This window comes from Rhagoletis pomonella, unplaced genomic scaffold (genome assembly GCF_013731165.1).
Source record: "Rhagoletis pomonella isolate Grant_MI unplaced genomic scaffold, Rhpom_1.0 Rhpom_scaffold_00011, whole genome shotgun sequence".
NCBI lineage: Eukaryota > Metazoa > Arthropoda > Insecta > Diptera > Tephritidae > Rhagoletis > Rhagoletis pomonella.
In genome coordinates this window covers 9,082,811-9,093,483 of record NW_023458565.1, presented here as the reverse complement: position 1 = coordinate 9,093,483, position 10,673 = coordinate 9,082,811, and positions in this window count along the sequence as shown.

Below are 10,673 nucleotides of genomic sequence, written 5' to 3'. Positions count from 1 at the left end.
TTTTTTTTTTGCTGTGGTCGAGTGTAAAGTTCAATGCACCAAATTGCCAGAGGCCAGCAGTCCACTGCATCCCATAGCATTACATCGCATCGCATCACTTCGCATCAAAGCGGATCTGCCCAGCTGCCACACTTTTTGCTGCAACAGCTTTCGACTTGCAATTTACAGCTACTTGGGTGCATTGTTGCCGCTTTAAATGCGCTTGTACTTACCACTTGTGCAAGGGCGTACCAAGGCGAAGAGAGTGTTGGAGATGATAAACCCCTTTTGCTTTGGGTATACTAAACATTTTTCAAAACAAAAAATATATCCAACGCGTGCAGACCTTAAAAGCCAGTTAAATCGATTTTTAGCATTTTCAGACATGTACTTTGCTATACTAAAATGGGCTACAAAAATAGCATACTAAAATTTTTCTAGAAAAAAGTATAAAATAACCATAATTTGAGAGATTTTTCGAAACTTTAAGGCTTTTGGGGAAATGGTTTAACATGGTTCAATGTGTTTATGTTGCACAATTTTTCCGCACTATTCGAATTTCGAAATCGAAAAATTAATTTTTTTCGCTCTACAATAATGTATACCTATAGCGCACAGATAAATTATAAAAAAATTACGTTTATTTGCGTTGTAGTCAATGCTTCTTCAATACATTAAGGCTAGTCGCAGACTATGCTCAACTTGATGTGCGGGGCTCAGCGGGTCGTCGTCATCTTAAAAACAAGGGTGGCCGAGGCTTTTTAAACTCAGAATGATAGCAATTTAAAAGCCTCAACCAGACTATGCCCTAACGTTAGTACCCATACGTCAACGTCGACTTTCAAAACGTTTTCGCTCCACCTCAGCACAATTATTTTTTTATACAGTAAGTCAAAGTTCCTACTTTTTGGTTAAAAATACAATTTTGTAAAACGCACTTTTATGGTCAAAACGATTTTAAAAATAAATGTTGACTTTGGAGGCCTATAGTAGAATTTAGTAGCAATATTTATCATAGAACACCTTAACCCATTACCTTTTATGAAAAAAATATTCCGCAAAAAAGTTGAGCAAAAAAGTTTACTAGAGGTCACAGAAAAAAAAATATTCTGTTGATTAAAAAAAAAGAAATTCTGTAAAAAAAAGTTGTGATGAGGTGGAGCAAATTCCTTCGGGGTTTGACTATCCTGTCTAAATACTAACGCTGGGACATAATTCGGCTGAGGTTCTGAAGTGACAACCCTGGTCACCCTTTTCTTCAAGTGGCGGCCCGCGCAAATAAAACTTAACATTACCTGCAGCTGGCTTAACACTATTTAAAAAAAAAAATTAAAACCACGCAAACAACAGTCAGTTCACCCATTTTCGAACCTAATTTAATTTTTTAGTTAAGTGGCAGCTCTGTTAAAAACATTGCTTTATACAGCCCTCTTAAATATATTTCGTTTGATTTCTCATTGGAGCATATATATAGTTTATGGATTGCTTAAGAGCTTAGTTTGCTTTTATTTTTGTAAAGTGGCAACCTAATTTGAAGAGGGTTGCCACCTGTTTCAAAAGTCGAACTTAATTCAATTATGCAAAAGTTATATGAAATATTAAAAAATGGGTGTCAAACGAAAGAATGTTAAGACATCTTTGGTTTGAATATTTATAAAATTTTTGGTGTGTTTTCGAGTGAGTTGAAATAATTATTAAAACATGGATATCAGTTAGAAAGGGTTTGAAAGGGTTTTATTTTTAAACTATATGTAGGAGCGTAAGCACCGGTTTAGAACGGTTTTAGTTTGAATATATTTTTGATAGAGTTGCCATCTGTTTGAAAAGTCGAATTTGAATGAATAAGTATGCAAAATATTTAAATGTTAAAGAAAGCTCTATTTTAAAAGTATGTTTCATTAGCGTTGCCACCTATAATAAATGTCAAATTTATTTTAATTAGATATGTGGTACATATGTATGTACGTATGTATGTATATGAAATATTGCAGGGTTGCCTACTATTTAAAACGTCGAGTATAATTTAGTCAATGATGCAAATTTCGCAATTTTTGAAGATTTCTCCTAGTGTGCGCAAATTCTTGACTAAAGTTTTAAACGTTTTAATACCATAAATCGATATACATACATATATGTACATACATCGTTCTCGCAGCCTTTATGGTAACCAAATTTAATGCGTTTCGTTATCGCATTGAAGTTCCCCTTTAAAGAAAATTTCAATGGTGCACTGAAAAATATTTAAATATGTTTGTATGGAACCTTGTATATTTATATGCGCTCAATTCCAGCTACGTTACATCAAATGGATAATCATTTTCGATACTTTTTCTGCAACTTGAATTGTCTGAAGTAGAATTTTATAGACCACTAGCATCGGCGCCTGGGCGTCAATACACCAAGTCTGCGGCTATAGACATACACACCTACATAGTATGTACATACATATGTACATAGATCCCCCTATTAATGATGAAGTGCAGCATTGCGTCTGCCCAATACATTTGCAAGGCGCAGACTCATGCTTGTGCATTTCGTAAGTTAAAGTGATCACAATGGGGGAAAAAATGGATGTGTAAATGAATGGCGCAAATTTTTGCTGACTCAATTACTCTGTAGGAGATAACGATGCAAGCGCAGTGGCCTAGCGCAGAAGTTGTTAAAGGGAAGTGACAAGAGATTTTCAATAACGTAAGAGTATGTGTAGACTTTCTTGAAAAAGCTTTTGCTTTTGTAAATACATAAATTATTTTGTATGCTTGTTACTTTTGACCTACTGAAATACATAATTCTCAAATTTCCTAAGAAAAAATTATATATTTTTTTCATCAAAATGTTTTGGTACGTTTTGCAGCAACCTTCAGATCTGCGTTTTACAGTAGCAAAAATATGTATTCGATATCTTCATCTTTTCCATGGGCCTAAAATCAATTTCGAGTTTGCCAAAGTGCGAAAAAAAACTTATTTTTCTTAGCGTTTTACTTAAGTGTTGTAAAGAAGTGCTTAAAATTTTTATAAAAACAAGCACTAAGGGTTAGTTTGGTAGGAAGGCTCCATCCATCCCAGTATAGCAATAAAAATCTCCCATGCAAATTGGTCCGCCCTAATGTATGTACATTCAAAAAGCGCGCCGCGATAATCCACAATTGATTGATGACATGGTTTGGCAAATCAACTAACAGTCGAGTCATTTGGTACCGTAACTTTCTTTTCAGACACGTCTGTTTTACGTAAGTTTTCTTTGAGACTCTTAATAGCCCATTAAATTGAATTTTTGAAGTGCTAAGACAAATTGCTGTTATAGAAATGCTATCTGTTTTCACTTTACGCGCTTACAATAGAATTGTATATTCAATTAGAGGGATCGTAGCATTGGAAATTTAATACATGTACATTAGGGTGCCCATCGAATTTTATTAATTTTGTTTTATGAATTTTCAAGACCCTACCCCCCGATTTTCTTCCTTTTTAAGAGAAATATTATTGCCTATTTTTATAGGTTTTTTTTTAAATCATTTGTAGGTACGGTACGATTTCGTAGACTTATCAGTTTTTGAATAACTATTTCTCATTCAAATTTAAAGGTAGAACATGTTGTGAGAACAGGATTTATAGGCCTTTAAAATGATAATCCATTAACATACGTTGTTAAACAAACTCATCGGAAGTACTTACGAAGGTCTCCTGTTGGCCTTCCTTGGCGTATACGTGATTAATTACAGTGATGACCATGGCTCTCTAGTAAGAGTGCACCGAAATATTCTCTATTAACGGTACACCAGAAAAAATATGATTTACAAGACAGTTTTGTAAGGCAATTGAAAGATAGTAGATAGACAAGATAGTTTAAAAGATTTTGTTTATTCTAGCACAAAAGTCTTACAAAAAAGCTCCCTTGCCAACTTCCATGGTAAAAAGCACTGGTATGTCATTCTGCTCGCGCTGCTCCAACAGTCGCACTGGCCGATTAAACAAAGCACTAACGGTGCTATTCGAGAGATCCGAGGTTCAGTTCTGGGGCAGCGGAATTTTTAAAAATATTTATTTCTTCTCTTTATAATTTACCTTTCTTTTAAGTTTTAAATTTTTATGTTTTAAAAAGCAAAAAATATATGCACTTTATATTCATTTTAATTTTAGAAACTCATTTTTATTTTTTCCATTTTTTAATTTAACTTTTAGATTTGGTTTAAAAAATTATATGTATACTTTTTTAACTTCATTTAATTTGTAGAAACGTTTATTTTGTCTCCTTTTTTAATTCCTTTTTTATTTAATTTTTTTATTTCTTTCAACTCTAAGATTTTACTATTATAAAAGGAAAAATATAAATTTTTCTTATTTTATTTAGTTTTTAGGAACTTATTTGATGGTTTTTTAACTTTAATTTTTTTAATTTGCTTTTCATTTTTAAATTTGTTTGTTAAAAAAAAAATATATATATATATATGTACATTAGGCGTATCACAAAAAGGCCCGTGTCACTTTTATTTGAATATGTACTTCTGTCGAGAAAAGATTTTGGGTGTATTTTTTTTTTATGTACCAACTAAAAGCCGCTAAATCGGGTTTTTTGCTATAACTTTCTTATTTGCTCACCGAAAAGGCCTCGCTCAGGACTATAATTGAATAAAGCCTAACCCTTTTTAGCAAGGTCGTCATCGTTTTTGATAGCTTTAGAATATCGTTGCCAGAATTGACAATTGTCTTTCGAGGGACTTTTGCCTTTCGAAAGACTGGGCTGAGTTGAAAGACATTTGCCAGAATTTCGCAGTTAACTAAAATTTCGAAAGATAAGTACGCCTTTTTAAGGTACTTCTAAGCCCTCCATAATTAAGTTAACATATATAAAGATTTCCATTAAAAACAAAAATGTGTTATATGACTCAACATAAGCTCAGCAGCACATAAGTACGTTCACACCGAAGAACAATAAATTTTATGAATAGGATATTCTCGCCAACTTATTATTTGTGTGTGTGTACTCTGCCGGAAATAACTGACTTGCCTCAGAAATTAATCAATTGACAAAGTAGTAGGAAACAAACTATTTGTGCAGTTTATGAATTTAAAAGTAGTTGAAACATATGCTGTGTCGGACAATAAACTTCGTTTTAGGACATCACCATGTTAATAACATTAGTTTCTTACAAGAAAAAAGGAAGAATTCAAACTACTTGTGGTTGGTAAAAAAAATACTTTTTAAATTGCTTTCAAAGTAATTGAATTTCCGACAGGGTATGTGCAAACTAAACCCCAATTTGAATGCCATCTCTTAATAGCTTCATCCTCACCAATCATAATCACACTTGCATATCAACACAAATCTTGCACTACATACAAGTATTCCTAGTCATTGTGCAAACATATCAGAAATTATTTAAACATTAGGGTCAGCTACTGGGCGTTTTAAACCTTGCCGCATATGTACATGTATAAAAATTATTTCAAAAATGCTGAACACCAGCACGCGAATTCGTTAAATACACAGCACCACTACAGCATTGTGAGCTATCACCAAGTAGATAAGTAAGAATCTGAGCCAACGTTGACCTTGTGATATAATGGTTCTAGTCGCTGTTGGACCGGTGAAAGGCATATGACCCTCCGCCATGCCATTCTAGGCTGATCGCCTCCAGATCGGACGAAATTATTCGCGAAAATCCGTAATCGGCGAATGTCAGTTAAAGGTGGAAACGCTAAGTCTAAGGCGCACAGAATTAAAATGGGAAGCTCTCAAGGCAGAATACTGGCCGAGATGAAGGGGCTGACAGCATTGGAATTGATAAGCTGTGTTCGAAGCTATACGGTTATCTCTCTGAACATGAAGGAGTTCAATTCAATTAGGGCTCCACATCGATGGCACACCAATTCCGACTGCGAATAGCCCGAAAAACTTTGAGGGCTACCTTTTATTAGTTTGTTCTCCTTCTTGCACTTGGGGCAAAGACAAAGAAACACTGTTGGCCACATATATGAAAATTGGACGGTCAATTCTTGATTATTCTGCGGCTATTTGGTCCCTGGGGAAAAGTTGGCCGCAGTGGACGAAACTTCAGACTTGACAAAATGCCTCATTCCCGACAGCGACGGGATGCCTTCTGAACACCACCTGCACAGTCAGGTATCTATGTTAGCCCCCAAGTAAAGAGCTCAACCTAATGATCAACAAACAATGGTGGAACCGCCGGAAGCACTCAAACACATAGCCTCCTGATCCGACCCCGTCGCATGACGTCGCTAGGCCTTGCTCGTAACAACTGATAAATTTGCCGATTTAGGTAGGGTTTGGTAGTGTCGCTGCAACAACAATAAAGCGGTTACCACTTGACTCTAGACCTCAGGGGTGTTGAGCGCTACTGCCACAATAACAACAGCAACACATCACAACGTTTTTTTACTACGTAAAAACTGCTAACCCAATTTAAACGAAATTTAAAAGGGTTGTAGGGAAGTACACAAAGAAGGTTGTTATACATATTTTATTGCATTCGGTCCATTTTAAAACATAGGAAATTATATTTATATATGTATGTATATAAAAATGTAAACCTCCTTTGTTCGGTAGGCAAAAACTCGAAAAACGGCTTTGACCGATTTTAGTATCTTTTATTTTTTTTTTTTGATTTGATCGCTATAATACCGGGATAGTTTAAAAAGAAAAAAACTAGAGAGGTGCCACCAGTTTGAAATTTTCAGTTTAAGTGAATTGATAAGATAAAGTAAATATTGCAATATGGGTGTCAACGGCAAATGGTTTAAGAAGGCTCGCAAACGAAAATTTTTGGGAGGGTTGCCACCTGTGTGAAAATTTTTATTTAGTTAATAAGATAAATTAAATAATACAATACAATGTATTAAACAAAATAGTTTTAAGAAGGCTTCCAGGAGAAAATATTTTTGAGGAGGGCTGCCACCTGTTTAAACAGAAGTTAATTAAACTGGTAAGATAAATTTAATATTACCATACGTGTGTCAAACGTATGACGTTTTAGAAAGTCTACTGAGGCGGGTTGCCCCTATTTGAAATTTGTTTACAATTAAATTGCTAAGATATGCAATATGGGTGTCGCACGAAGCATATCTTTGGATCCAAACCTCTTATGGCCTTAATCTTGAAACATTAATTAGATTTTAAAAGCTTTAAAAGAAAAATGTTCGTAAAAATTTTCGATTCACAAAGCATTTAAAGTCCACTTTATGTTTTATGAATTTTGCCTTCTTATTTTGGGCAACCGAAAAATAGAATCCGAGCAAAAAATCGGCCCACCCTAATGCGCATATAAAATTGCAGAAATCTTATGGTCTGACAAGCATTACAAGAAAATACATGTCGAATGGTGCATAAAAAGTCTGACATAAGAGCTGGGAATACGACGAGAGAATGGGCATTTGAAAATCAATTAAAATACAATAAAATTTGTAGTACAAAATGGGAAACATATGTACATATGTACACAAGCGCAGGCATTAAGCGAACCTAGACAATCGTTTGCCTCGGCGGAGAAATTTTCTGCCAAATACATATACATATGTGCATATAGATGTGTAAGTGTATAAGCAATGACCACTTAAATGCAGCCACGACCTAAACATGCCCATGCAACGCCCCCGCAAAAGCTACCCACCCGCTAGGTTGTTAGCCATTTGCTAGTTGAGGCGTTTTGTTTTGTAAGCTACGAAAACATGAGTACTCACAACCAGCGTTGCCATTTTAGCCGTTTTCCGGCTAGATTTAGCCGGTTTTGATAGCAACCAGCCGGAGAAAATTCGATCTAGCCGGCAGCCGATTTGTTAGCCGGTTTGTAAAAAAAAGTAAGTCGTTTTTAGCCGATTTTACTATTTGCCTAATTTTCAGGTGCAAAAAGTAAACAAGTTGTTCGAAAGCAATAATGCAGACCTAATGAAGATTTTTAATGAACTCAATGTTTTACTTTCGCATCTATGCTCCCTAGTGGTTATTAGCGCGGACACATTTGATCCTATATGCTCCCCGTTGGAACCATACCTTGCTCCATTTCCTCAGTTTTATCACAGTTTTGAAGAATATTTAAAAACAAAAGTAAGCACAAACGCTTTTGACCACGAAGCCGAGAAAATAATTCGAGAAAATGGTCGCTATTTTATTATCACTTTAATAAAGGAATTACGCCAACGCCTCCCTACAAATATTGCCACACTAAAAAAAATTGACTTTTTTCGGTTGGAAATGCATTAAGAGTAATTAAACCAAAAGTATTAGTTCAACTACAGCAACAAAAACACAAATATAACGCCGACGAAATAACATCCATAGAGATGCAATAGCAACGGTTAACGTTACATACCTGGAGTAATTTAGACTCAACTGTACATTTTTGGGCCGAAGTTTATCAATTTCGAAATGCCCTAGGAGAAAACCCTTTTGCTGACCTTTGCAACCTAGTTTTTAGTTTTCTTGTTTTGCCTATAAGTAATGCAGAAGTAGAGCGAATATTTAGTTCAATGAATATAATAAAAACTAAGCAAAGAAATCCAATGTGCGTTAAAACGTTAAACGCTATTTTATATATAAGATACGGTTTAAAACGTGAAGAAAAATGCTGCCATAATTTTACTGTAGATGACGATCTCTTAAAATTAATGAATTCAGGTGATATATACAATAGTGATTCATTTGATGATGAGGAATATACACTCGATATAAATTAATGGTGTTAACTAGTCTTTCGTTTCTTGCGATTTATTTAAATAAAGCATATGGATTTTCACTAAAACATTTTAGCCGTTTTTAGCCGCTTTTTTTTGCCAATCTAGCCGGTCGGCCCAAAAAGTTCTGGCAACACTGCTCACAACATACCACTATGAACATTAGGGCGGGTCAATTTGTATGAAATCATTTTTTCGACTTCTATCCTAGCAGATGCGGATTCTACATAAAATTCTGAGCAAAAAAGTCCATTAGAACATGGCTCTAGAGACAATTTCGAGCCTACAAAATTTTAAAAGAAGCCATCTTTAATTAATACAAAGTTAATATGTAGATTAATACTTTCTTAAGTTTTCCGAATGTTTTTTCTTTAATATAAACTTTTACTTGAGGGTTGTTTGGTACGTAGAATTAATTTTTCGTATCTATTTCTCATTTAAAGAAATTATATGCAATTTTGTTTGTCTTCTGCGCATTAATTAAGTATAAATAATAGAGAATAAACTCCGGTCGTGACCTACAAAAAAATGTTATTATAAAAGTTGGATGGAATGAAATTCTCTACACCTTTGACATTTAAATATGCCAAGTATTTTCAACAGAAATTGTTGAAAAATGGCAAAATCTATAATCACTTATCGCAATTTTGATAATTGTTTACAATAAAATTTTTTTTATATAAATATAAAAAATGAGGCAAATTGAATTCTCTACAAATTTGTATCTAGTCTTTTTTACGAAAAATGCAGAAAACACCTTGCAAATCGCAAAAAAAAACTACAATCCAAAATGGGGGATTTTCCACATCTCAAATTTAGAGGCAAGACTGTGAATCCATAATTTATATGTAAAATAAGGGTAAACTGCGTCAAAAGTTCGGAACAACGTTTTTTTTTATTCTAAAATTACTGAGCTATATTAGCTAGTTAAAATTGTTTGACGTGTGATTCATTAGAATAGAGAAGGAGTTATGGAAAGTAGAAAAAAGCTACCTCGTGTTGAAAGTAAAAATAATCTAAAATCAAAATAATTATAAATACGTTTCTTAGTATAAAAAAAAAATTATGATTCGAAAAATTATTTTAATAATCATTTTTTTAAATATTGTAAAACTTTATGTTTAGGTACATACATATTTATTTTTAAGAATTATATACTTAAAAATCTTACACTCTTGAGAAAAATGTTCGAAAATTGGATGAAAATAAGTTGAATTTTTTTCAGTTTTCTACAAAGTTTTAAATTTTTATTTATATGGTGTTTGTTAAAGAATGAACTATATTTTAATTGAAAATCCTAAAATATAATAATAATAATAGATTGGCGCTTACACACTCCGAACGGCGATTGTATTTTTATGAGAAGCTGTTTTTCATGGCACAAATACACTCGGAGGTTTGCCATTGCCTGCCGAGAGACGACCGCTGTTAAGAAAAAACCTTTTCTATATTTTTTTGCGATGTTGCTTTGACCAGGCTTTGAACCCAGACGTTGCGCAGTGGAAGCGCGCACTGCTTACCACTACACCACAGCGAAAATCCTAAAAACCAAATAAATAAACACGAGTGGCAAACAATTTGACTTTGAAATTTGGGTACTATTGATATGACCGATACTCTATTTTTAATTTGCTCTGTAGAGCCATCTTGCGGATCTTCATGTAAAAAAATAGATACCAAAAAAAAATTTTTCGTACCAAAAAACCGCCAGGTAAAAGTTTTTATTAATAGAAACACTCGTAACACTTACGAAAATATTAATCTGCATATTAATTTTGTATTATTTAAAGATAGCTTTTTTTTTTAATTTCGCAGGCTCCAAATTGGCTTTAGCGCTATGATCTAACGGACTTTTTTCTACTAATTTTATGTAGAATCCGATTCTGCTAGGAACGATGTAGAACAAATTTAACCGCCCTAATGTACACATGTCAACATATACACGCTTCATTAATTTCTTCTGCTGCTTCTGGACTTGTGTCAGGTTTACTGTGTTTTCTACACAT